Genomic DNA, 27,774 nt, shown 5'->3' with positions numbered 1-27,774 from the left:
GAAATTATTCTTTAAAAGTACGTGTGGAAATCACTTCTTCAGAGTACCTCATTATGAAAGTACTTCTTGAAAGTAATTTGATCAAAGTACTTCTGTAAACTTGTATTTTTGGAAGTACCTTTATAAAATTGCTTCTTATGAAACTAATTCCATGAAAATATTTTTATAAAAGGCTTTTTGTAAAGTACCTTTTAAAAGCACTTTTTAAGAGTACTTTTGTAAAATGATTTTTTATAGTATTTATTTATTTATTATCATTAGTTATTAACTTATTATATATTATTATTGTTAGTATTTATTATTTATTAATAATATTATTATTTATTATTTATTATAATTAATATTAGTATTTTAAATTAGAGTTAATTACTTGTGTATACCCTGAGCTTTCAAAAATAACTTATACATACTTTTTGACCTTTCAAACGGTAATTCTAACCAATAAAATTTAAAGGACTGAATTGCCCTTAATTGTTTTTTAAAGTTTTCAAAACATACCATTCTCTTTATCTCCAAATGATTTTCGTATTTTGTTTTCCATGTTTTTTTTTATAAGAGACGCTTGTAGTCCTCTCGTCGTCTTAGAGTGCATCATCACCACATCTTTGATTCTCTTACTAGTTGAATGAAGGAACCGGAACCAGAACCCACCTTTCTTCTCGTCCGTAGCTTCTACAATACTGTTTTGGGGTAACAAAGGCCATCGATCTGCTGTACACGATCCCATTTCTTCCATTTGTTTCGTTTCTTCAACTTGGAAATATTATTTGTCATCTCTTCTCATTCTGTTCCTGATTAAGGGATTTTTGTGGCAAGTTCCAAACTCTGATTGAAATGAGATTGGCTTCTATCAAGGCAAACCCATGCCTACACCCTTCTAACACCTTTTTACAAGTACTTATGGCCTTATGTACATAGTACATCATACATTCATACATCACATGCAGGGATAAATTGATCTAATCAATTAATCATCTGTAGGCTCATTTGAAGCTCATTTGAAATCCATAATATTAACCATTAATATTATTTAGGTATATGGGCCGAATGTTCAGTTCATATAACTTTAAATGTTAAGTGGGTTTTTAGCAGTTTTAACTATTTAAAATCGGGCCTTTCTAGGTTGAGTCGAATTAATCATTTAATTAAATACCAATATTTAGGTCTATTAGTGGGAAAATTAGGGCTGACTTTCAGTCTTGATTAAACCTTAGATTCAGTCAAAACAGTTTGAATCAATCTTGGTTCGAATGGGTCTAGAGTTTGATCTTTAATTAAATCTTTAATTCAAACCTATGCCCATACCCTTCTAACACTTTTTTACAATCTTGCATTGGGAATATCTTCTCATCAAATAAAGCATACAAATGGAGAGATATTCCCAATGCAAGTTGCAAGGCAGTAAAGGCTGATTGAACAGGATAGGATATCCATCGTATAGATGCTCAAAGATTGCAGAATAAGGGGGTGGATTTCAAAAAAAAATTTCTCTTCCTTTAATTGGGAATCACATTCCCTATTTAGAAAATCATATTTTCAATTATCATTCTTGAACCATAAACTGAATCAGATCTGAATCAAAAGGAGTAGAAGGGAGGATGTACCTGATATGGAGAAACAGTATCTCCCAATGGTGGTGTTCACGCCCAAGGAAGGATCCAAAATTTGCTCCCATTGAAGATGGCGCAGTGTAGGATGGAGTAGAATCAGCAATGTTCTTCTCCAAGAACTCTGTCATTTGCAAGAATCAGTAGGATGGCACGTAAGCACAACTTCCTATCAATCATTTCTCAAAGAACTGATATCAAGATCGAATCTTTACTTCTCCCACAACTGGATATCGAACTGGCAAATAGGGTGGCAAGAACAGGGAGGTGGCAAGAAAGAATTCTGCAAGGTTGCTCAATTCTTTCTTTTCTGATTTCAGCACTAAAGAGAATCTGAATGTGTCTTGTCAAGGCTGCCGCCCCCTTCTTCCTTTTGTTAACCTAAAAGATCAAATCTTAATCCAATTAGAAATTGTTTATCCAAATCATATTTGGATAAGACCTCTCTTTAGGTGATAGGGATAAACCCTTATCTTATCTACAGATTAGATTAGCTTTCTCCTAATCTCATTAGGAGGTTTCTAAATCTGAATCACATTCAGATCTGAACTCTATGAGTGGATAGGGTCAAGACCCTATCCTATCTGTTAATCCATCTCAGAATTCGCCCCATTATTAACTAATAAAATACCCTAGTTCGAAATTATGTGCTCACTTAGGTTAACAAAAGGATTAATCTACACATCAGCTACATGGGTTCGGCTCAGCCTTTGTTACAAGGCCTGGTATAGTTCAAAGATTCAATTAATCATACACTGTATGTGCCTAGGGTCTCACCCTACCAGCTGAGACAGGCCACCCCAACCGACTTGGTGGCACCACAGTATTAGCCTTGTCAGGATAGATCTCCTCAGACCGACCCACTAGCTGTGAACATGTAAACTAACATGAGTCTCATTAAGTGTCCAGTTTAAGGGTATTGCACAGAAACATATCAAGGGAACATGAATCAAATATGCACTTTTATTCATTTACAATAAACTCATAAAGTACATTATTCTGATTGAAGTTAAGGGCATACAAAACTGTCTAACAGCTCTCACTTGCACTTAGGTCCAATCAGGTACAAGCCGAAGTCCTATGCTTTCTACGTGTTTCTCAAACACTTTCTGTGACAGTGGCTTAGTCAATGGGTCTGCCACATTTTCCGCTGATGCTACCTCTTAACATCAACCTCCGGTTGTCACACAACAGTGGAATGTGTGATGTGTTGAATTCCAAATTCAGGAATGAATATCTTCATTCATAAGGCAGCTTCACTTACGGCAAAGTGTTCGACTTGGGTTGTGGACTTTTAATTTGCTACTTAGGACCCCTGTTTTCTGATATTCAGGAAACAACACACGATTCCATCGTGAAAATATATCCAGATGTAGACTTTCTATCATTTGGATCTGACTGGAAATCGACATCTGTATATCATTGGATCTGTAGTGAGCTACCGTCAAATACTAGACAAAACTCTTTTGTCCTTCGAATGTATTTAAGTATGTTTTTCACAGCAGTCCAGTGCTCTTGTCTTGGGTTGGCCTGAAATTTGGTTACCACACTCACTGCCCGAGCAATGTCAGGACGAGTGCAAAGCATGGCATACATGATGCTCCTTACGGCAGAGGTATAGGAAACGCCTTTCATGTCATCAATCTCCTCAGAAGTCTTGGAGGCATCTTCTTGGAAGGCATAGGATTATGGCATACATAATCCTCTATGTTTTGACTATTTTGTCAATGTAAGCAGATTGAAATAATCCTATTATCCGTTTCGATCTATCTCTATAGAATCGAAGACCCAGTATATAGGAGGCTTCTCCAAGATCTTTCATGAAGAATTATTGTGAAAGCCATACTTTCACTGTAGTTAATATTCCTACATCATTCTCATTGGTTTTGTATGTCATCTACATACAAAACCAAGAACGTAACATTGTCACTACTGGTCTTCCTGTAAACACAGGGTTCATCCGGACTCTGTTCGAAGTCAAACGATTTGACAGCATAGTCAAAATGGATGTTCCAACTTCTAGAAGCTTGTTTAAGTCCATAAATGGATCTGTTAAGTTTACATACCATGTTTTCCTGACCTGCAGCAATGAAGCTTTGCGGCTACTGCATATAGATATCTTCAGTAAGATCTCCATTCAAGAATGCAGTTTTGACATCCATCTGCCAAATCTCATAATCATGGTAAGTTGCTACAACTAGTAGGATCCTAATGGATTTAAGCATGGCCACAGGCGAAAAGGTTTCCTCATAATCAATGCTCTCTTTCTGAGTGTACCCTTTCGCCACTAGACGAGCTTTGAAGGTCTCAACCCTACCATCGGGGCCTTTCTTCTTCTTGTAAATCTATTTGCAACCGATTGCTTTTACCCCGGAGGGTGGATCTACTAGAGTCCAGACTCCATTGGTCTCCATTGGGTCCATCTCTGCTCTCATGGCCTCCACTCACTTCTGAGAATCTATGTCCAACATAGTTTCCGCGTAAGTCACGGGATCTTCCTCACTAGTTAAAGTTTCCACCAGGTAACTATCATGGTCATAACCATAACAGACTGGTGGCCCGGATACCCGAGTGGATCTTCTAAGTTGGTCACTACCTGGAACTTGTGGGACATCTCCCACTGCTCCTAAGCTCTCCTCATCAAGAATAACTTCCTGACGATGGGATTCCAGGATGTAATCGGTTTCCAAGAATTGTGCATTTCAACTACAGAACACTTTCTGCTCACTTAGGTCATAGAATAGGTAACCTGTAGAACCTTTTGGATAGCCTACAAATAGGCAACAGCTGGTCTTGGATTCCAACTTGTCTGCACTCGTTCTTTTAACGTGTGTTGGATAACCCCAAATCTTCAAGTGTCTAACACTTGGTTTTTTTTCGGTCCAAAGTTCATATGGAGTATTCGGAACCGATTTGGTTGGAACCCAGTTCAGTACGTAAATCGCAGTCTCTAATGCATAACCCCAAAAGGATGTGGGTAACTCTGAGTGTATGAGAAGCGACCAGACCATATTCAATAAGGTCATATTCCTCCTCTCTGAAACACCGTTAAGTTGTGGTGTAGCAGGAGGAGCTAACTGTGATACTATCCCATTGTCCTTTAAGTAGTCCCTGAATTCGTCAGAGAGATACTCGCCACATCGATCTGATTGAAGGGCTTTAATTTCTCTCCCTAACTGTCTCTCGACCATTTTGTCTAAACTCTTTGAACTTTTCAAAAGATTTAGACTTGTGTCTCACACGTAACTATATCGTGAAAAATCATCTGTGAAGGTGATGAAATACACATGTTGGTTCCTTGTCCTAACACTAATGGGACCATATACATCAGTATGTATTAGGTCAAGTGTGTCTGTACATCTTTCAGGCTTACCGTTAAATGGCCGTTTTGTCATTTTGCCTTGTAGGCAAGGCTCATAGGTGGGAAGATCTTCTATAGTTAGAAAATCCAAATGATCATCCTTTACCAATCTTGTGATTCGGTCAACACCAATGTGGCCAAGTCGGTAATGGCACAGACACGTGTGATTAACTGTATCATGCGCTCTCTTCTTGGGGATTTCAGCCGACGTAGTTTCGGTTATGTTAGTTTCTAGAGAAGGATGTAGAACATAGAGACCGTTCTCCAATTCCTTGTATGCGATGAAACTGTTGTTTCTTTTAATAGTAATTGTATTACTAAAGAAGACAGAATAACCATCTGCACACAGTTTGGAAATAGAAATCAAATTTCTCCTTAAATTTTGTACATAAAGACAATCTCTCAGTACAATAGTTCATTCTCTAAAAAGTAACTCCACGGTTCTTATGGTCGCGGTTGCAACAGTTGCATTAGTCCCCATGTAGAGTGTGACTTCTCCTTCACTCAGCCTTCTGCTTACCTTGAACCCCTATAGTGAGTTACACGCATGAGTTGAAGCCTCGGAGTCAATATACCAAGACGCAAAAGCTACCAATAAATTGGTTTGTATAACACAAGTTTCGAAATTACGTTTCTTGGATTCCAGCGCAAAAGCTACCAATAAATTGGTTTCTATAACACAAGTTTCGAAATTACATTTCTTGGATTCCAGGTAGACAGGACAGTTCATTTTCTAGTGGCTGGTCTTCTTGCAAAAATGACAGGCATCTGATGCCTTGTCCTTCCTCTGTTTCTTGGGTTTGGCAGCCTTCTTCTGGGGCTTTCTCTTTGCCTTCTTTTTCTTGCCCCGTTTTCCAGTTTCAACAAGTATGGCAATAGGCTCATCATTTTTAATCAATTCTTCGGCCCTCTGCAACATATTGCTGAGTTGTTCATGTTGTAGTTCATGATGAATGGATTAAAGGATGGAGGCAGAGAGTTGAGAATAGCATCGATCTGTGTTACCAGATTCAGCCCGGATCCAAGAGCCTCCAGTTCGTTGATATAGCCCATCATCCGAAGACAATGGTTGTGATTTGTTGGCCCTTGGACATTTGCACGGTCATGAACTGTTTCAAGACCTTTTGCCGAGTAGAACGATTATACTCTTCGTACATTGTCTTCAAACTGTCTAGTACGTCCTTAGTTAGTTCGATCTGATCGAACTGCCTCTGAATTGGATTGTCTAAAGAGGCAATGATATAGCAGCGGGCAAGGGAGTTTTTCTCCTCCCATTCTTGGTATTCTCTTCTCCGGGCCTCGGAAGCCCTATCTCCCGGACGATCCGGGGTAGGATTCTTGGCTACCTTATTCAACTTTTCAAAGGTTAAGACCAACATAAGGTTCCTGTACCAGTCGGCATAGTTTTGGCCCTTCAACTTGTTGTCATCAAGTAGTTTTTGCAAATGATCCGTTTGTCATTTTCTAATAAAAGAGCAAACATCAGTCAATAACCTAATTTGATTCATGTTCATTTCATAGATATAGATTTTAATCTACGTTCCATTTCCATTTATTCATCTCTGAGATTTCCCTCATTTCTCAGTGACGGAGACTACGGGTTGTCTCTGGAAATTGGGAAATCACATAGGGTGCATGGAGCCAACTGTTTCATCTGCATAACCCCACTACCTTTCTGTGAATGATCATATCCACTCATCACATGAGCTTTCCCTTTGGCCTCTGTCAGACAAGGTTCAGAGCCGTTTTCAGGTAAACCTTTCTGTCTAGTGAGTGCTTACCCATCATGTTTGTGAACGCCAAGGTACCATGAGAGAGCTCCCATTTTCTGGTGAAGCCCCTCCCACATCGATCTATGATGCCTCTATCATCTTATAAAACACTCAGACAAGCTCAACAACAAATGGATAGCCCATTTTTTGGTGCGTTTCCTCATTACTAAAGGACTCATCCTCATGCTAATGATGGAAGGCCTTTAGAGAGTTCATCATATGAATCTCCCTATTACATGCACTCATATTAGCTGGAGGGAACAGTTAATTACGCCCTACTTCTAATTTTAGGTCAAACTAAAGTGGCTTCCACTGACTTTCATAAAGCCAGATTTCGGTGGGCCTAAATCGGGTAGGGTTCCGCACGTAACCTCTTGATGAGGTGTGGGGCTCACCACTGAGGGAGGTCATCCAATGACCAAAAGAGACACCATGGCAATGATGTGCATTCAGCCATGGTGTGCGCAAGAGCCACTGTCGATTGAGCATGGGCCAAACACTTATGGCCCATGTACGTAGCACAACACACATTCATACATCACATGTATGGATAAATTGATCTAATCAATTAATCATCTGTAGGCCCATTTGAAACCCATTTGAAATCCATAATATTAACCATTAATATTATTTAGGTATATGGGCCGAATGGTTCAACCTATATAGCTTTAAATGTTAAGTGGGCTTTTAGCAGTTTTAACTATTTTAAACCGGGCCTTTACAAGTTGGGTCGAATTAACCATTTAATTAAATATCAATCCTCAGGCCCATTAGTGGGAAAATTAGGACTGACTTTCAGCATTGATTAAACCCTAGATTCGGTCCAAACAGTTTGAACCAATCTTGGTTCTAATGGGTCTAGGGTTTGATCTTTAATTAAATCTTTTATTCAAACCTGTGCCCACACCCTTCTAACACCTTTTTACAATCTTGCATTGGGAGTATCTTCCATCAAATAAGGCATACAAATGGAGAGATATTCTCAATGCAAGTTGCAAGGCAGTAAAGGCTGATTGAACAGGCTTTTGAAGCGATAGGATATCCATCGTATGGACGCCCAAAGATTGCGGAATAAGGGGGCGAATTTCAAAAAAAAATCTCTCCCTTCAACTGGGAATCGCATTTCCTACTTAGAAAATCATATTTTCAAGGATAATTCTTGAACCATAAACTGAACCAGATCTGAACCAAAAGGAGTAGGAGGGAGGATGTACCTGATACGGAGAAACAGTATCTCCCAATGGTGGTGTTCACGCCCAAGGAAGGATCCAAAATTTGCTTCCACTGAAGATGGCGCAGTGTAGGATGGAGCAGAATCAGCAGTGTTCTTCTCCAAGAACTCTGTCCTTTGCAAGAATCAGTAGGATGGCACGTAAGCACAACTTCCTATCAATCATTTCTCAAAGAACTGATGCCAAGATCGAATCTTGACTTCTCCCACAACTGGATATCGAACTGGCAAATAGGGTGGCAAGAAAGAATTCTGCAAGGTTGCTCAATTCTTTCTTCTCTGATTTCAGCACTAAAGAGAATCTGAATGTGTGTCTTGTCAAGGCTGCCGCCCCCTTCTTCCTTTTGTTAACCTAAAAGATTAGTTCCTAATCCAATTAGGAGTTGTTTATCCAAATATGATTTGGATAAGACCTCTCTTTAGGTGATAGAGATAAACCCTTATCTTATCTGCAGATTAGATTAGCTTTCTCCTAATCTAATTAGGAGGTTTCTAGATCTGAATCGCATTCAGATCTGGACTCTATGAGTGGATAGGGTCAAGACCCTATTCTATCTACTAATCCATCTCAGAATTTGCCCTATTATTAACTAATAAAATAGCCCAGTTCGAAATGGGCTTTAGGCCCATTAAGCTTATGTGCTCACTTAACCTTCCCAACTGCTGCCCAGTTGGGCTTCCTTGTATAGCGTGGGACCTAAGCATTGATCTACACATCAGCCACATGGGTTCGGCCCAGCCTTTGTTACAAGGTCTGGCCGAATACACTGTTAAGGACAATGCACCCCCTGAAACTCATCTTATGGGCTCTATGGGCCCAACACTTACCCTAAGTGGTCCCTGGGCCAAACCACCTTGTAACACCCAGGGACTGTGGCAAGATTAGCCCATCAGGTATTATCCTCAATGGTCTTACACTTAACCTCTCAGCCCATAATGATTATACACTGCCCGAAAAGAGAGGACATCTCCCTTGGCTGCAAGGAACAGTGTTGCACTCTCTACTTATATGAATCCCGGGAATTAAAACCTTTTGCAAATCATTTCGAAACCATAACATATATATATATATATATATATATATATATACACACACACACACACACATATATATATATATATATATTTTGCAAAAACAAATCTCAACAATTGAAATCGGCTGCTGGCAGTCTTGGTTTCCATCAGTGAGAGTGCATTCCCGATCATTACCTTTGTTCGACAAAGGGGCTGATCTTGTCACTAAGATCACCCACTCGGATGAATTCTCAAACTGTCCCAACAAACCCAGGTTTTGACCCCCGCTAAGGATCTCACTGATTGGTACATCAAAGACAGCCCAACCTGACACCTAGTGCAATATCATAATCGAGTCTAGGGGTCGGGTGTAACTTTCCAGTTTTGCCCATCAATCTCTAAGGTCCAGGGCAATACTGAAAATCTGGTCCAGTTCAAAGATTCAATTAATCCTACACTGTATGTGCCTAGGGTCTCACCCTGGCAGCTGAGACAGGCCACCCCAATCGACTTTGTGGCACCACAGTGTCAGTCTTGTCAGGATAGATCTCCCTAGACCGACCCACTGGCTGTGAACATTCTAAACTAACACGAGTCTCATTAAGTGTCCAGTTTAAGGGTATTACACAGAAACATACCAAGGGAACATGAATCAAATATGTACTTTTATTCATTTACAATAAACTCATAAAGTACATTATTCTGATTGAAGCTAAGGGCATACAAAACTGTCTAACAGTTTTGCCCTGACTAAAGTTGAATTCCATTGTAGAAATATGAATCTTATCTAAATTAGTGGAATGCCTCGACACATAAATAGAATGCAGTACGAAAAGTGCATTTTCTAGGCTCATTTCGGAAGCAACACAAATGCAAATATATATTGCGTAAATACATATAAAATAATACAAAATATGTGATTTTGCACTAGATATTTGCATTTATACTCCTTCCAAACTCAGCCTTCATGACTCTAGCCGAAGCAACGAGAACGGGGTAGATTGGCCCACAAGAACATTGAAAGATCTGTTCCAGGTGTCACAACCATTAGGAAAAGTATCCCTCATCTGTTGTATCTATCCTACTATTTAAACCAACATTTTAAAAATCGATCTGGAAATAGAACCGTTTTAGCCAACGGTTTTTGGATTGATAGTCCGATTGTTCAGTTTGAACGGATGGTCTGTTCTGACAAACAAATTAAAAATAATTAAAAATAATAAAAAAATATAAAAATGGTCAAAAATCGTTGAACGGGTTAATGGTTCGAATGATCGGGTCAATGGGTTGTTGATATTTTCAATGACTTTTGGTCAAATATCGGGTTTGGGGTAAAACGGAACTAGTTGCCTGGACGGTTCTCTGGCCGAATGGTCCGACCGTCCGAGTCAATGGCGGTTCGAAAACCTTGATTTAAACTGAAAATAAAAGTCGTGATTTTTTTTTTTTGTTTTCTCAGTCAGCAACAGTAGCAATGGTGAGAGAGTCCTTTGAAGACTAAAATTTTGGGTTCTAGGTTCTAGTTTTATTCATAGAATATGGGGTAATGTTGGTATCAAGGTTTTTAAAACCGAACCGGACAACGAGCTAGTCAGGGGTTTGGTTCTTGGGTCGAATGGTCCAACTATTTGGACTGAATGGATGACCCATTCTGACAAAAAATAAAAAAATAATAAAAATGGCCAAAACCGTTAAATAGATCGAACAGTTCAACTGCCCAGGTTAATGATTTACTGACCAGATCAACAGTTTTTTGCGAAATAACGGTTCTGGGGTAAAACGGAACCGATCACCTAATCGGTTCCCAATTTTTTTGGTCTGACCATCCAGTCTAGTCCAATTTTGAAAACCATGGTTGGTATTATAAAAACAATTGAAATAAGTATTAACGGCTCTAAACAGTGCATTAACACTCGTCCTATTATGCGGGGCCAATCAAGAAGGCATGTGTAAGTTGTTTTTGAAAGGATATATATTAGTTTTTCAAATGTACAAGTTATATATAAGTAATTAATCCTTTAAATTATCATGTACTATTTATTATATATTTATTATTATTAGTTATAATATATTATTATTTTTTATTTAATAGTTTTTTATTGATATTATTATTATTATTATTATTTATTTGTTATTTATTATCATTATTTTTTTTGTGGTAATAGTTATATGTGTACCATGTGGGTCTACGTGTAGTTCCACATGCATTACATGTGGCCCATGTGTGTTTTGGGGGGTAGGGTAGTCATTTCTATGGAAATAATTTAATATAATGTTCAAAAACCAACAATTATATGATTTGTGAAGTAGGGGCTTAAATGTCATTTGTGAAAAAATAAGTACTTATTGGTAAAGTGGTTCATCAAACAGCCTAATTGCTGATTGGAAGCTTTTTCACAATCCAAGACTCTAATACACGCCTTGATGGGTCAGGCCAAGGCATACTATCACTAATGTAATGAACCAATTAATCTATGAAAAATATATATTAAGAAATACAAATTTTATAAATCTTACGAAGTTATTAAACATATAATTCCTAAAAGAAATACAAATTTTATATGTGTCAGTGTGGTTAACAGCGACGTGCGTTAACCACATTCAGTATTCTGCAACCTCATTCAGTATTCTCCTGAACCACTCAAATGAGCCCTGTTCACGGGTGACCCATTAGAAGTAGCCTCGTTTCGTGGCAAAAGGTTTCTTCTTGGATCCAGCTTCTACGGCACCTTCCTCAACGTCGTTCTGTTGCTTGATGTTGTTCAAAACGTCTTTAACTATACTGATCAGTGGTGTGGCTCCAATCCCCAGCCCAACAAGAAGCAGGACATCATATTCTTTGTAGTCCTCTGCCGGGGCTCCATATGGGCCATCGATCAACAGTCTGGGCAACCTGCTTGATTAACAGACATCATGTGAGTTTCAGAGTTGAAACTGAAAATTAAAGCATAGAGAACACTTATGGAGTACTGAAGAAAACTTTACCTCAGGGGGTTGGAGTCTGTTTTAATATCAGCTCGCAGAAGCCCACGCTGGTCTTCCGTTGGGGATTGAGACACCTGCACGTGTTTAAACATGAAAGATTATTAATTGCTTGGTAAAATACACACATACAGAGAGAGAGAGAGGAGTTAATCTACAATCGAACTGATCATGCATCATGTACCTGAGCAATATAACTTTGAGCTGTGATGTCCAGTCACCTAATGTGCGAATATGAATGCTCAGATAATCATCTCCGGGGGCTGTGTAATAGAGAAAGGATGCCTGAAGAAAGAACATAACAGAAACAAAGCATGATCATCAATAACAACTTCAACCAGCTGCAAAATTTTTATATGGTAAGCCAAACAGAATTTTGCTCAATTATGTGTGTACCATTACAAAGAAGAAACAACGAAACAGTTGACAAACATATATTGCCCACTTCTGTACTCAAATCTTGGGGTTTAGACATATGGAGTGCCAGCACATATGTACAAGGAATTAATGAATCTCCATGTAATATCTTGCAATTGATAATATTTTTGGATTTTAATCTCATAAGAGATTAAATCCTGATGGAGGGTGATTTAACCAGACCTCCTAACTAAGGGACACGTGGATATGACTCGACGTAAGTGACAGCTCAGCATGACAGTTTGGTCATAATTCAGCGTAATGAGCTCGTTGAAACCCTACTAGAATAGCTCGCTACAGCCCGCTACAGAACGGCTTGCTACAAGGCAGCTCGCTATTGGAGCTCGCTACGAAGGAATTCGTTACAAGGGAGCCCGCTACAAGGGAGCTCGCTATTGAGTAACCCGGAGTCTTCGGGAAACTTCTTATCCGATAGGACCATGCTTGTCAGTTTGCTCCCACGTCTCTTGTCTGGCGGCGCAGCCCCTGCCAACCCAGAGGACTGTGCCCACGTCTCACGTCAGGCGGTGTCGTGCACGCCAGCTCTGCATAACATCTCTCAAGTGACAGGACCGTACCCTGCGACGGATACCTGCGTCAATTAAATCAGCCTGACGAATAACAGCTGTAGCAGAGAATCAAATGCGGTTACACCCGATTTGACAGAGCATTAATATATAAGGGCTCCGACCCCCAAGGAAAAGGGTAATTGAATTTTTGGTAATCGAATAGTGCGCATCTCCACTCTTAGCTCGTTTTCCCTTAATTACTCTCTAAGCTTCTCACTGAGTTCTAACTTACGCATCGGAGTGTTCCCGCCGGGCGAGCTCCCCGGGAATCCTTCATCTTCTCCTTCTCAGGTGATGTCTGTTGCCAGCTAGGAGCAAGGCCCCTGCCAACTGGGAGTGACCAGATCGCGCTACATCATTTGGCGTCATCTGTGGGAACACTTCAAAAAGCCTTCCACCAAAACTTTGCAGATTTCAGTTCTCATGGCTTCCTCCAGCAACGGACGCAGTGTAGAAATGAACACCGCTAGGGAGCAACTCCATGTCCCAGCGGTGTGTATTGGACAGTTCACCGTCCCCCTCTCTACGGATGGAGTTCCCATTTTGAACGTGCCTCAAACAATGGCACCCATGAACGTTCCACTCCCTTTCACTGTTGGAAAAACCTTCATCGAACCCTCCCTTGTTCCTCCGGCGACCGCCCAAAACCAGCTTGAAGACCTGGTGCAATGCATGCGAGCTATGCAAGCTCAGATGCAACAAGTCCAACAATTCCAACTATATCAGCAACAAGTGTTGTACCAAGTACATAGTGATGTATGTGGGCCCTTGAATGTTAGGAGTCGTAACCAACACGTATACTTCATCACCTTCACCGATGATTATTCACGGTATGGTTACGTGCACCTAATGAGACACAAGTCTGAATCCTTTGAAAAGTTCAAGGAGTTTAGACAAGAGGTCGAGAAACTATTGGGGAGAGAAATTGAGACCCTTCGATCCGATCGAGGTGGCGAGTATCTCTCTGACGAATTTAGGGACTACCTAAAGGTCAATGGGATAGTATCGCAGTTAGCTCCCCCTACTACACCACAACTTAACAGTGTTTCAGAGAGGAGGAATAGGACCTTACTTGATATGGTCCGGTCACTTCTCACACACTCGGAGTTACCCACATCCTTTTGGGGATACGCATTAGAGACTGTGATTTACGTGCTGAATAGGGTTCCAACCAAATCGGTTCCGAGCACTCCATATGAACTTTGGAGCGGAAAGAAACAAAGTGTCAGACACTTGAAGATTTAGGGTTGTCCAGCACACGTTAAAAGAACGAGCCCGGACAAATTGGAATCTCGAACCAGGCATTTCCTATTTGTAGGCTACCCCAAAAGCTCTATGGGCTATCATCGTCAGGAAATTGTTCTTGATGAGGAGAGCTCAGGAGTAGTGGGAGATGTCCCACATGTTACAAGTAGTGACCAACCTAGAAGATCTACCTAGGTATCTAGACCACCAGTCCGTTATGGTATCTAGACCACCAGTCCGTTGGACATAGACTCCCTTAAGTGGGTAGATGCCATGAGAGCTGAGATGGACTCAATGGAGACCAATGGAGTCTGGACTCTAAAAGATTCGCTCCCTAGGGTAAAAGCAATTGGTTGCAAATTGATCTACAAGAGCAAAAAGGGCTCCGATGGGAGGGTTGAGACCTAAAAAGCTTGTCTGGTGGCGAAAGGGTACACTCAGAAAGATGCATGCTTAAATCCATTAGAATCCTGCTAGTTGTAGCAGCATACCATGACTATGAGGTTTGAAAAATGGATGTCAAAATTGCGTTCCTGAATGGTATGTAAATTAAATAGATCCATATATGGACTTAAGCAAGTTTCTAGGAGTTGGAACATCCGATTTGACTCTAGTGTCAAAACGTTTGACTTTGAGCAGAATCCGAATGAGCTTGTGTTTACAAGAAGACCAGTGGGGATAAGGTTACGTTCTTGGTTCTGTTGGACGATATCCTACTCATTGAGAATGATGTGGGAATGTTGACCTCAGTTAAAGTATGGCTTTTACAGCAATTCTCCATGAAAGATCTTGGAGAAGCGTCTTATATACTGGGTCTTCGACTCTATAGAGATAGATCGAAGCAAATAATAGGATTATCCCAATCTGCTTACATTGACAAAATCGTCAAAAGGTACAACATGAGAAACTCCAAGAAGGGAAACGTTCCTTTCAGGCATGGAGTTGCTCTCTCCAAGAAGATGTCTCCCAAGACGTTTGAGGATATCGAGGGCATGAAGAATGTTCCCTATGCCTCTGTTGTGGGGAGCATCATGTATGCCATGCTGTGCACTCGCCCCGATATTGCTCACGCGGTGAATATAGTAAGCAGATTTCAAACCAACACAGGGCAGGAGCATTGGACCGATGTGAAATGCATACTTAAGTACCTTCGAAGGACAAAATAGTTATGTCTAGTATTCGATGGTGCATCACGACAGATCCAAGGGTATACTGATGCCGATTTCCAATCGGATCCAGATGATAGAAAGTACATCTGGTTACCTATTCACGATAGGATCGTGTGTTGTTTGCTGGAAAAGCACCAAACAGGGGTCCACGGCGGATTCCACAACCGAAGCCGAATACATTGCCGCAAGTGAGGCTGCCAAGGAAGCCATGTGGGTGAAGAAGTTCATCCAAGAGTTGGGAGTAGTTCCATCCAGCACATCACCCATTCCGTTGTTGTGCGATAACAATGGGGCTATTGCTCAGGCCAAGGAGCCACGAGCCCACTCGAAGTCCAAGCACATCGAGAGTAAGTACTACGTACTGCGGGAGATTGTTGGTAGAGGGGATGTCCTGATTCAGAAGGTAGCTTCAGCAGAGAATGTTGTAGACCCATTGACTAAGCCACTCACACAAAAACTTTTTGAGAAACACGTGGAAAGTATGGGTCTTCGGCTTATTCCAGATTGGACCTAAGTGCAAGTGAGAGCTGTTAGACAGTTTTGTATGCCCTTAGCTCCAATCAGTTTGATGTACTTATGACATTTATTGTAAATGAATAAAGTACATATTTGATTCATGTTCCTGTGGTATGTTTTTGTATAATACCCTTAAATCGGACACTTACGATACTTGTGTTGGTTTAGAACGTTCACAGCCAGTGGGTCAGTCTGGGGAGAACTATCCGGACAAGGCTGACACTGATGTGCCGCCAAGTCGGTTGGGGTGGCCTGTCTCTGCCACCGGGGTGAGACCCGAGGTACACGCAGTGTAGGATTAATTGAATCTATGAACCGGACCAGATTTCCAGTATTGCCCTGGACCTTGGAGATTGATGGGCAAAACTGGAAAGTTACACCTAACCCCTAGACTCGATTATGATACTACACTAGGTGTCGGATTGGGCTGTCTTTGATATGCCAATCAGTGAGATCCTTAGCGGGGTCAAAACCTGGGTATGTTGGGACAGTCTGAGAATTCATCTGAGTGGGTAATCATAGTGACAGGATTAGTCCCTTTGTCGAACAAAGGTAATGATCGGGGATGCACTCTCTCTGGTGGAAACCAAGACTGTCGGCAACCGATTTCAATCGTTGAGATTTGTTTTGCAAAATATATTTTATGAGATATAAAAGTATATATAATATGGTTTCCAACCATTTGCAAAAGGGTTTTAATTCCCGGGATCCCTGTGAGAGGAGAGCACAACACTGTTCCTTGCAGCTGAGGGAGAGGTCCTCTCTTGTCGGGTAGTGTTTGATCATTACGAGCTGAGAGGTTAAGTGTAAGACCATTGAGGGTAATACCTGATGGGCTAATCTTGCATCTGCCCACAGTCCCTGGGTGTTACAAGGTGGCTTAGCCTAGGGACCACTTAGAGTAAGTGTTGGTCCCATAGAGCCCAAGTGATGGGTTTTAGGGTGTGCACTGTCCATAATAGTGTATTCGGCCAGGCCTTGTAACAAAGGTTGGGCTGAACCCTTGTGGTTGATGTGTAGATCAATGTTTGGGTCCCACGCCATACAAGGAAGCCCAACTGGGCAGCAGTTTGGAAGGCCAAGTGAGCACATAACTTTATTGGGCCTGAAGCCCATTTCGAACTGGGCTGATTTGATTAGTTAAATAAGGGGCGAATTCTGAGATTGGATTAGCAGATAGGATTGGGCCTTAACCCTATCCACTCAGAGAGTCCAGATCTAAATGTGATTTAGATCTGGAAACCTCCTAATGAGATTAGGAGAAGGCTGATCCAATCTGTAGATAAGATAAGGGATTACCCTTATCACTTAAAGGGAATTCTGATCCAAATATGATTTGGATCAGCAACTCCTGATAGGATTAGGAGCTGGTCCCTTTAAGGTTATAAAAGGAGGAGGGGGCGGCAACCTTTTGAGACACACTTCACATCCTGTCTTCAGAGCTGAAATTACAGAAGAGAGAATTCAGCTTCACTGCGCTAAGTCTCTCTTATCGCCTCCTTCCTGCCACCACCATATCTACCAGTTCGATCTCCTATTCTCAGTGGGAGTGATCAAGTTCAAATCTTGATATCAGTTCTTTGTGGAAGGACTGATTGGAAGTAGTGCTCATGTGCCATCCAGCAGATTCTTGTGAAGGATCTGGTTCTTTTGAAAAATGTTGTTGATTCTGCTCCATCTTGCACTGCATCATCTTCAGTCGGAGCAATTTTTTGGTTTCTTCCTTGGGCGTGAACACCTCCATTGGGAGATATTATTTCTCCATATCAGGTATATCCCTCTCCTACTGCTTTTATTCAGATCTGGTCCGGTTCTTGGTTCAAGATTGATCCTTGAAAAATATAATTTTAATTAAATAGGGAATATGATTCCCAGTAGGATGGAGAGAAATTTTTGAAATTCACCCATTCTATTCTGCAAGATTCGGGTGTCCATACGATGGATATCTCATCCCTTCACCCTCTATCCGCATCCATCACCAACAATTTGTCCCCCTCCCCGTGAAAACTATGCCCGACAATACTGAGGATAGCAACACCAATGCGGAGCCCACAAAAAAGCAGCGGAGACGTCGCCGAGCTCGCCGAGCTCGCCGAACTGCAACGCATAACCTGCCCAAGGTCAAGGGTAAGGAAGAGGTAAGCTCGGCGAAGTGAAAGCCACTCCGCTCCTCTCTGTACCATCCCCTCTGTCTCCTAAACTCTTGGTCGTCCCGATGCCCAAGGACTTCAAACTACCTCCCCTAGACAAATATAACAGATCGTTCAACCCGAATGACCATGTTGACGCCTTCCAATCACATATGCACTTGGCAAGGGCCAGTGAGTTCTGCATGTGCGTGGCTTTCTCCACCACTTTCAAAGGAGTGGCCCGCACATGGTACAGGAACCTCGCACTCGGATCAATAAAAAGCTGGGTGCAATTCGTGCAAGTCTTCACTTCTCATTTTGTCACCAACAAGCAGTGGCCAAGAACCCAAGAAAGCTTCCTTGGCATAGTCCAGAGGGAAGGAGAATCTATTCGGAGTTACATCAAGCGGTTCAACGATGCTTGTTTACAGATACCCGACATGGACCCTGCAGTTCGGCTTACATCGGCCCAGAGAGGCATCACGCACAAAGAATTCAAGTGGGATGTGGTGGTCAATCGGCCCAAGACTGTAATCGAGTTCCTCAAGCTCGTGGACCAGTTCATAGGGACGGAGGAGGAGATCGGCCAGAAAAATGAGAGTGTGCCTGAGAAAAGGAAAAGAGAAGCTGAGTCCTCAACCCATGGGGATAGAAAGAAGAAGAAAGACCTAGCTCAGGGGGCAAGGCCTAGAAAGCCATTCCGAGCTCCTCCAATAGAGAGGGCTGACTACACTCCCCTGAATGCGAAGCGGGCCGAGATCCTTATGGCGATCAAAGACACTCCGTATGTGGAGTGGCCACCCCGGCTGAAAGGGGACCCCAATGTAAGAAATAATAACTTGTATTGTAGTTTTCATAAAGATCACGGTCATAGTACCAAGAGTTGTAAGAACCTCCATGACGAGATAGAAGAGCTCATCCGTCGCGGATACCTAAGAAATTTTGTACAAAATAATAATAATAATAATAAAGTAAGTCGGTAGGGGGAGCAAGGTAGAGATGCTCCTAAATCCAGCTGTAGGCAAGTAGAGCAGCCTCAAAGGCAACCCCCCGAAGAGAGACCAGTTTGGGGCACCATACATGTGATCATCGGAGGTTCGATCGTCGCGGGCTGCAACTCGGACATCAGCTCAGGAAGTCAGAAGGGAGGAGCAGAACCCCTCGAAGCCGCCAAGGACTTTAGACTCGATCTTCTTTATTGAGGACGACGCACGCGGGGTCCACTACCCCCACGATGACGTGCTCGTCGTAAAGATAAGGATTAATGACTTTGAAGTCAAACGTGTGTCGTCGATTCTGGCAGCTCGACAGACATTCTTTTCAAGGCAGCATTCGACAAGCTTCAGCTCCAAGAGAGCGATCTCAAGACCGCAAGTACTTTCTTGGTAGGCTTCAGCGAAGAGGAAGTCAGGCCCTTGGGGAGAATCACAGTACCTATGGAAGTCGACACCTGGCCTAGCATAGTGCGGCTCAACCACGACTTCTTGGTGGTCGCAACTCCCTCCCCGTACAACACCATAATAGGTCGGCCCATCACCCATGCTCTTCGTGTAGTGGTCTCTACCTATTATTTGGTGATGAAGTTCCCCACGGACTTCGGAGTTGGGGTAGTGCAAGGTGATCAGCTCGAGTCTCGCAAGTGCTACATTGCCGCCCTCAAAGGGAAAACCAAGGTGGCCGACGACCTCGAGCTGGAACGACCTACGGAGCAATGTGAAGAGCAAGCTGCACCTACAGAAGAGACTGCCTCCATCCCAACTTCGACAGAGGACCTAGCTCGGACACTCCAAATCAGTGCTTCAATCGAGGAGCCTCTGCGATCCCAACTGGTAAGTTTTTTACTTAAAAATTTAGATGTTTTTACATGGTCTGTAGTAGAGATGCCCGGCATAGACCCAAGCATCATTACTCACAGGCTAAATATTGATCATGTAGTTAGACCCGTTAGACAAAAGAAATGCAACTTAGCCCCAGAGCGTTGGAGAGCAGTTGATGAGGAGGTCGGGAAGCTCCTCGTAGCCGACTTCATCAGAGAGGTCTAGTTTGTTATAGTTTCATAGAAGGTTTCTTCAGAGATTCTTCAACTTTGTTGGTTATAGATTTTCGCCCAAGGCTCTGTTGTATCCTGGGAATGAATTTGCCTGTAACCCAACAACAAACTCGGTGAAACTGAGTGGGGGAAAATAATGTTCTAAAGATAGTGTCTTCAGACGCGCCTTAGAGCTTCTCCTCCAAAGTTACAATGACCCCATTTTCCAACAATTTTAGAATGTTATTCTGCAATGGAGGCGGGAGCAAGCATGACTTCGATCAAGATGATGAACCAAGATCTTGTTCGACTAGACCAGTTCGGTGGAGCAAACTTCAGCCGGTGGCAAGACAAGAGGACTCACTTCTGTGCCGATGACACATATTGAATGCCTTATTAGACCGGCTCTACAACTTCTACAAGGAACTTACATCTTCAAAAGAAATCTAGAAGGCCCTGGATTTCAAATACAAGGTGCAAGAAACAGGTACAAATAACTATCTTATTGCAGAATAATTTGACTTCACCATGAACGACCATAAACCCATACTGGAGCAAGTTCATGAACTACATGTGATAGTCAACAAAATTCGATCCCTTGACATCATCCTTCCTGAATCTTTCTAAATGGGAGCAATCATTGCCAAACTTCCACCCTCTTGGAAGGACTATAGGAAGAAGCTTCTACACAAGGCTAAAAAACTTACCTTGAAGCAAATTCAGTAACACCTTCGTATTGAAGAAGAATCTCGGATTAGAGACAATAGGGATAAGACCTTGGCCAGTATTGCTGAACTCTAAGGTCAATTTTGTGGAAAATGGATCGAAGAAGACTAACCCTGCATTACAAGTAAAGAAGAATGATGGGAACTTCAAGAAAAGCAACAATAAGAAAGGATCATGCTATGTTTGTAGAAAGAAGGGGCATTATGCCCAAGTCTGTCGACATCGGAAAGGCGGAACCAAACCTACAAAAGTAGTAGAAGACAATCTAGTGGCCATGATTACTGAAGTCAACATGGCATAATCATCTTTAGGATGGTGGTTTGATTCAAGTGCCACAGTCCATCAAACATGTGCCAAAGTTGCTGGAATAAGCAACGTAGAGTTGAACTTCACCGCAAGAAAAACACTGACTCTCCTGAATGTTCTCCATGTTCCTAGCATTAAAAAGAATTTGGTCTTAGTAAATCTTGTCTGTAAAAGGGGATTCAAAGTTCTTTGAATCCGATAAATTAATCCTATCCAAAAGTGGGATGTTTGTTGGAAAGGGATCTGGTTGTAATGGTATGTTCAAATTAAGTATTAATGAAGAAAAAGTTTATGCTTATATTGTTGATTCTTTTTTATGGCATGATAGATTAACACACTTGAATTTTAAATCCATAAAGAACATGAGCAAACTTGGTATAATTACTTATAATAATGAATCAATTGAAAAATGTGAGATATGTATAAAATCTAAAATGGCTAAGAAACATTTCCCTATTGTTGAGAGAAATTCTCAACTTCTAGACTAATTCATTCTGACATCTGTAAACTCAATGGTGTATTAACTAGAGGAGGTAAGAGATACTTTATAACATTTATAGATGACTTTTCTAGGTACACTTATGTCTACCTTATGAAAACTAAGGATGAAACATTTGACATGTTTAAACTATACAATTCTAAAGTTGAAAATCAATTAGAAAAGAAAATTAAAATCCTTAGAAGTGATAGGGGTGTTGAATATTTTAAAAATGAGTTTAATTCTTTCTATGAAGAATTTGGAATAATACATTAGTGTTCTACTCCCTATACCCCTCAACAAAATGGCCTAGCCGAAAGGAAAAATAGAACACTTATAGAAATGATAAATTGTATGTTGTTAAAAGTTAATGCACCCTTAAACCTGTGGGGGGAAGCACTCCTAACAGCCTGCCATTTACATAACATAATTGTTTCTAGAGTTAATAACAAATGCCCATATGAATTATGGACAAAAATAAAGCCTAATTTAGCATATCTAAAAGTGTGGGGGTGCTTAGCATATTATAGAGTTCCAGATCCTAAAAGAACCAAATTAGAACTCAGAGCTAAGAGAAGTATGTTTGTTGGATATGCAAAACATAGAAAGGCCTATAAGCTTCTAGACTTAAAGTCCAACATAATAATTGAAATTAGAGATGTTGAAGTCTTTGAAAATAAATTGTGTTTTGAATTTACAAAAAATGAATCCATAGAAAATGATAAAGAATCTGAAAGAGAAACTCAAATCTCAATGACAAAAACAGAGAAACACTTAGGTTTAGATTTTATCTCTACTCAGTCAATTGTATTTTTGGTTGAGGCTGATAGAAAGAAGATTTTAAATAAGATACCTATTGTCCTAAATATTAAAAATGATCCAAAAACCTACAGTGAGGCCATGACCTCTAGAGATGTCACATTTTGGAAGGAAGCTATAAATGATGAAATTGATTCAATAATGTCAAATAACACATGAGTACTAGTAGACCTGCCTCTAGGATAAAAACCAATAAAATGTAAAAGGGTGTTTAGAAGAAAATACAACACTAATGGAACTGTACAAACTTTTAAGGCTAGATTGGTAGCCAAAGGATTTAGTCAAAAGGAAGGGATTGATTACTTTGACACCTATGCACCAGTGGCTAGAACAACTTCTATTAGAACACTCATAGCATTAGCATCCATTTATCACTTATCTGTTCAACAAATGGATGTTAAAACTGCTTTCTTAAATGGTGATTTAAATGAAGAGATTTATATGGAACAACCAGAAGGACTTGTTCTTCCTAGAAACGAGAAGAAAGCCTGTAAACTGGTTAAATCACTATATGGATTAAAACAAGCACCTAAACAGTGGCATGAGAAATTTGATTCTTGCATTCTAACTTTTGGTTGTAAACATAAAAGTGCTGATAGATGCATCTACTCAAAATTCACTGAAAATTATGGAATAATTATATGTCTTTATGTTGATGATATGCTTATTGTGGATACAAATATGGTTGGCATAAATGAAACTAAAAACTACTTATCCTCTGTCTTCAAGATGAAAGATTTAGAAGTAGATACCATCTTAACAATAAAAGTTAAAAAGCATAGTAGGGGTTATGCATTAAGCCAATCACATTATATTGAGAAATTACTCAGAAATTTAAGTGATTAGGGTTTAAAGAATATAGCACGCCATATGATTCTAGTATAAAGCTAGTAGAAAATACTAGTAGAGCAATTGCACAACTTGAGTATGCTAGTGCAGTAGAAAGTTTGATGTATGTTATGCTTTGTACTAGACCTGATATTGCATTTGTAGTAAGTAAACTTAGTCGGTTTATAAGTAGTCCCAGTGTAGACCACTGTAAGGCAATTGGGAGAGTTCTTAGGTATCTCAAGAGAACCTTGGAACTTGGCTTGTTTTACTGTGATTATCTAGTTGTACTGGAAGGGTACACTGATGCAAGTTGGATTACCGGTAATGGAGATAACAAGTCCACCTCTTGATGGATTTTTGTCCTTGGTAGATGTGCGATCTCTTGGTCATCCAAGAGACAAAATTGTATATCTCACTCGACCATGGAATCCGAATTCATAGCCTTAGCGGCTATTGGAAAAGAGGTTGAGTGGATTAGGAATTTATTATTGGATATAAAACTTTGGCCTAGTCCTATGCCTCCAATTTTTATTTACTGTGATAGTGATAAAACTTTGTCAAGAGCCTACAGTGGTACCTACAATGGTAAGTCCAGACATATAAGTCTGAGACATGAATTTGTTAAGCAACTGATTCAAGATGGAGTTATCACTATAACATATGTGAGGTCAAGTAAAAACTTGGTTGATCCTCTTACCAAGGGCTTGGCCAGAGAATTGGTAAAAATGACAACCAAAGATATGGAATTAAAACTCTTTACTTAGTCAGCTATAATGGTAACCCAACCTGAACTGAAAAACCATTAGTATTGGGTTTAATGGGTAACAACAAGTTACAACAATGTGACTGTTAGCATTGACATTGAGAAATTTCCCATCACAACATAAACAGTGCTATCCATTATGATGAGAGGTTGAGTTAAATTCTTAATGAAGTTCTGAAATGTGTCAAATAACGGAGAACATAGTGGAATTTCACCTATGTGAATATAGAAGTGGTGCCGCTTCTCATGAGAGTTTGGGTTTGCTCTCAAGATTGTTCATGAAACCAAGAAAGAAGAACATGGCCATAACAGTGTTGAGCAAAACTTGAAACTCTTGCAAAGACTGGACATTTTTGTGTGTACGAATGTCTTCAATTTGTCTTGAGAGTAATTGATTTAACGTCTTACAACCAATACTTTTGACAAGGCTTTAAGATATCTTTACTAACAAAATATTTAAGTTGATAAACACATTTTGTATGCATAATTATGTCATAGTAGTTTTGATTGAGAAAAAACTATGTAATTGATAAATCAATGTGGGGGATTGTTAGATTTTAATCTCATAAGAATTTAAATCCAATGGGTTTGATTGGTTAATTACATGAGAAATTGCACCTACACACTTGATTGAAAATTTAGATTTTCTCTTACAAAACCCAATTTCGAACTTGTCCCACATTGAAAAATTATAAGCTTTGTTTTCAGGTATTTTAATAGGAGTTGATTTACACTCCTTAGAAATAGTAGAGAGTATGGGGGTTTGATACCGCGCACTGTGTGCGTACGCGTGTGCGCGTGTGTGTGCAGCACAATGAGACGCTTTAGAGGTGCACATGATTCGATCAGGTGTGATCAAGAAGCATAATTCAAAGTTAACAGTCATTAACTGTTAACCACATTTTAAATAGTCACAATGTTTAAAATTGTGACTGTTGAAGCTACCTTTTCTTCATACCTCTTCATAAACTATTTAAGGAGCATGAATTAGATTTCAAAAACACACATTTTCGAAATCCACTTTCTCTCTCTTTCTTAGTTCGGTCTGCTACAGTCTCACAGAAGGCTTCTTCGAAGATTCTTCAACTTTACTGGTTGCAGATTCTCGCCCAAGACTCTATTATATCCTAAAAACAGATTTACCTATAACTCAATAGCAAACTCGATAAAACTGAATGAAGACAAATAATATCTAAAGATAGTGTTCATATGTACCTCGGAACTTCTCAAGTTCTCCTCCAAATACCTGAAGGCACGAATCAAGCGCTCGCATCAAACAGGTGGTGGGAGTTACCAGAAGCACTCAAACCAGAGGGATTTCGGAAGCCTAAGTATGTTCCTTCTTAACCAAGGCTGGGCTAATATGTATGCAATGATCATGGGCACCAGCATCGTGACCCCAAAAGCACCAAAATTACTATAGCATCCAAGAGATGTAGTCAACATCATCATGGTCCACTTGTGATCAAAGTAATGTCCAACCGCCCGTCAAATCATCAATCCATTTAACAATGAAATGATGTTCTTTGAGCACGTCCATACGTAATTAACCATTCAACCTATTTTCGGTTTCCCAAACCACTGCAACTAGTTGCTGAATACAGTAATGGGTGGTGCAAACTGTAATCCTGTTTCACATTTATATCGCACTCTTCTTCTCCTTCTTCAAACCCAAAAAGAAAGAAAGAAAAAAAGATTACAGAGATTCTAGCAATGCAAATGTGAAGAGGCTGACGTAGATGGAAACCCAGAGGACCAGCACCCAGACTCGCTTTCAGTTGTCCTCTAGGAAGTAGGCCGGCTTCCGGTAGTATCACTTGATGGGGTTGGGCTCTTTGGTCGGAACCAGCTTTTGGCTCAGTAATTGGCTGAAGTTGCGATTCTAGGTCATTCCTAGATTTGTCGACTGGTTGGGTGCTTACAGCAGCAGCATCTCCAAATTGTAGACCTATTAGACAGTCACATACAAACATCGTTAAAACAACCCAGAAGCTACGAACAGACTGTACAGATTTCTGTAGATTTTAAATCTACTTGCTTGCTTGAAGAAACCATTAACCAACCTCAATGTAACCTAGGTTATCAGGGTCGAACACTTTCTGCGAGTCGTTCATTTACCACTAAATCGTGTAGACGAGACAGAAGCCATACTAGAAGCCATGGAAGTCCCGGTTTTCAGAGGAAGTGGTGAGAGAAAGAGTGGAAAGATTGACAGAAAAGCCGTGAGTGAAAGAAGTGTGTCGAAGCAAGAGAGAGGAGTAGTGAGATGAAGTGGTCAGAGAGAGGAGAGAGAATATTGACACTTGTTTATTATGAACCAGTGGAGGGATATAGAATATTAACACTTGTTTCCCATGCAATATATTTTTTTTTATTAAAATTGTTTAAAGCAAATCCATACGTGTAACAATTTCATACGTGTGTGATAAAAGATTCTATTTGCTCAAACAATAGAGTGCCTCGAATACACCAATCGTATTAATATATATATATAAGATAAATAATTTTTGTAATATTGGCAATTTTTGGTAATTTAGATAAATCAATTTTTATAATTCTATTAATTTAAGTGAATCTAATAATTAATGAATACACCATTGGTTTGCTCTCATTACAACTTATTTGCAATTCAATTGGCTAAACAAAATCTTGGGTATAGAGAGTTTCATTTGATTAAAACTTTTTTCTCTTTTGGCAAACCGTTAAAGACCTATCATATCATCCATTTTAATCTAAAAACATTAAAATTATCAAATTATTTATATAAAAGTATATCAATGAATTAAAAATATGATACGATACGCCTATTTGGAATGTCATACGGTTCCTCTTACTTCGTTTTTTCTGACAATGCCCATGCTTGCACGGGGCCCGACTAGTTCCATATATAAAACTCGTGGCACATGCACTATAGTTGCAATCTGGTTTAAACAAAGGAAAGAAAATTTTGGTTTTAGGTGGCTGGGCCATAAGACACATTATTCAAATATAATATTATATATTATGGCTTTATTTATATCATAGAATATGATAATATAATATAGTAAATAAAATTTTAAAACATAATGCAATCTTCATAATTTTATATATTTATAGTTATAATCTAATATATTGTACATACAAAGGGGGGGGGGGTAAAATTATAAAATAAAAACTATAATATACGTGTTACAATATGATTTTGCAAGAATTTTCATGGCGCCATCCACTACTATAAAAAGCAAATAATTTGTGAGTTTAATGGAAGGTATTGCTTATTTTGAAATTGATGGATTGGAGTGATCATTTTCAGCCTGAAGCCGAAATTTCAAGTTTGGACCCAGATTTTGTGTTCAAGCCCACATCAAGCCCATAAATTTTTGAATTAGGTTTGGGCCCAACAGTAACTTGGCCCAGCCTAGGCCTGTATGGACACAGGCCCAAACTTATATTTCAGGCCCGAGATAGGCCAAGCCAGACCTAGGCCTGGGTTATAACCCTTTATCATTGGTTCTAAGCCCGAAATGGACCTGGACCAGCCTGGTCCATAATCACCCCACTGGTTGAAAGAGAGGAGAGGACAATGAATATGTCAATGGGAGAAAGCCTTTCTTGTAAATGGTTACATAACCGTTAAATAACCGATGAAGTGATTTCATAGCTATCCTAGAATACCAAATTTACATGAACTCTATTCACTCTTTTCATAATCTAGCCTTTCTCAATCTACACGTAGTTTCTAAGTTAGAGAGTCCAAAACAATCTAAGAAATTTCTAAAGTATACTTTCCTATCCAAAATAGAAACGGAGACTTTCATTTATAACTCAGGA

General features: G+C 40.1%; 1 long non-coding RNA gene across 3 annotated transcripts; it reads right to left on the bottom strand.

Moving 5' to 3' along the window:
- Positions 1–11,537: 11,537 nt before the first annotated feature.
- Positions 11,538–26,217, bottom strand: LOC148801234 (uncharacterized). 3 transcript variants are annotated; one of them, XR_016083509.1, is made up of 6 exons: positions 26,028–26,216; positions 25,180–25,912; positions 24,923–25,091; positions 12,152–12,252; positions 11,971–12,044; positions 11,540–11,878 (listed from the first exon to the last, which is right to left on the bottom strand). It is a non-coding gene; the product is annotated as an uncharacterized LOC148801234 (long non-coding RNA). The 3 variants fall into 3 exon arrangements; XR_016083508.1 differs by having other exon boundaries at positions 11,538–11,878; positions 24,923–25,912; positions 26,028–26,217; XR_016083510.1 differs by lacking the exon at positions 24,923–25,091 and having other exon boundaries at positions 11,544–11,878; positions 26,028–26,213.
- Positions 26,218–27,774: the final 1,557 nt, after the last annotated feature.

The sequence above is a fragment of the Nelumbo nucifera genome, chromosome 3 (assembly GCF_055504915.1).
Source record: "Nelumbo nucifera cultivar China Antique chromosome 3, China Antique-T2T, whole genome shotgun sequence".
NCBI lineage: Eukaryota > Viridiplantae > Streptophyta > Magnoliopsida > Proteales > Nelumbonaceae > Nelumbo > Nelumbo nucifera.
This window is presented reverse-complemented; position numbering and strand designations above follow the sequence as displayed.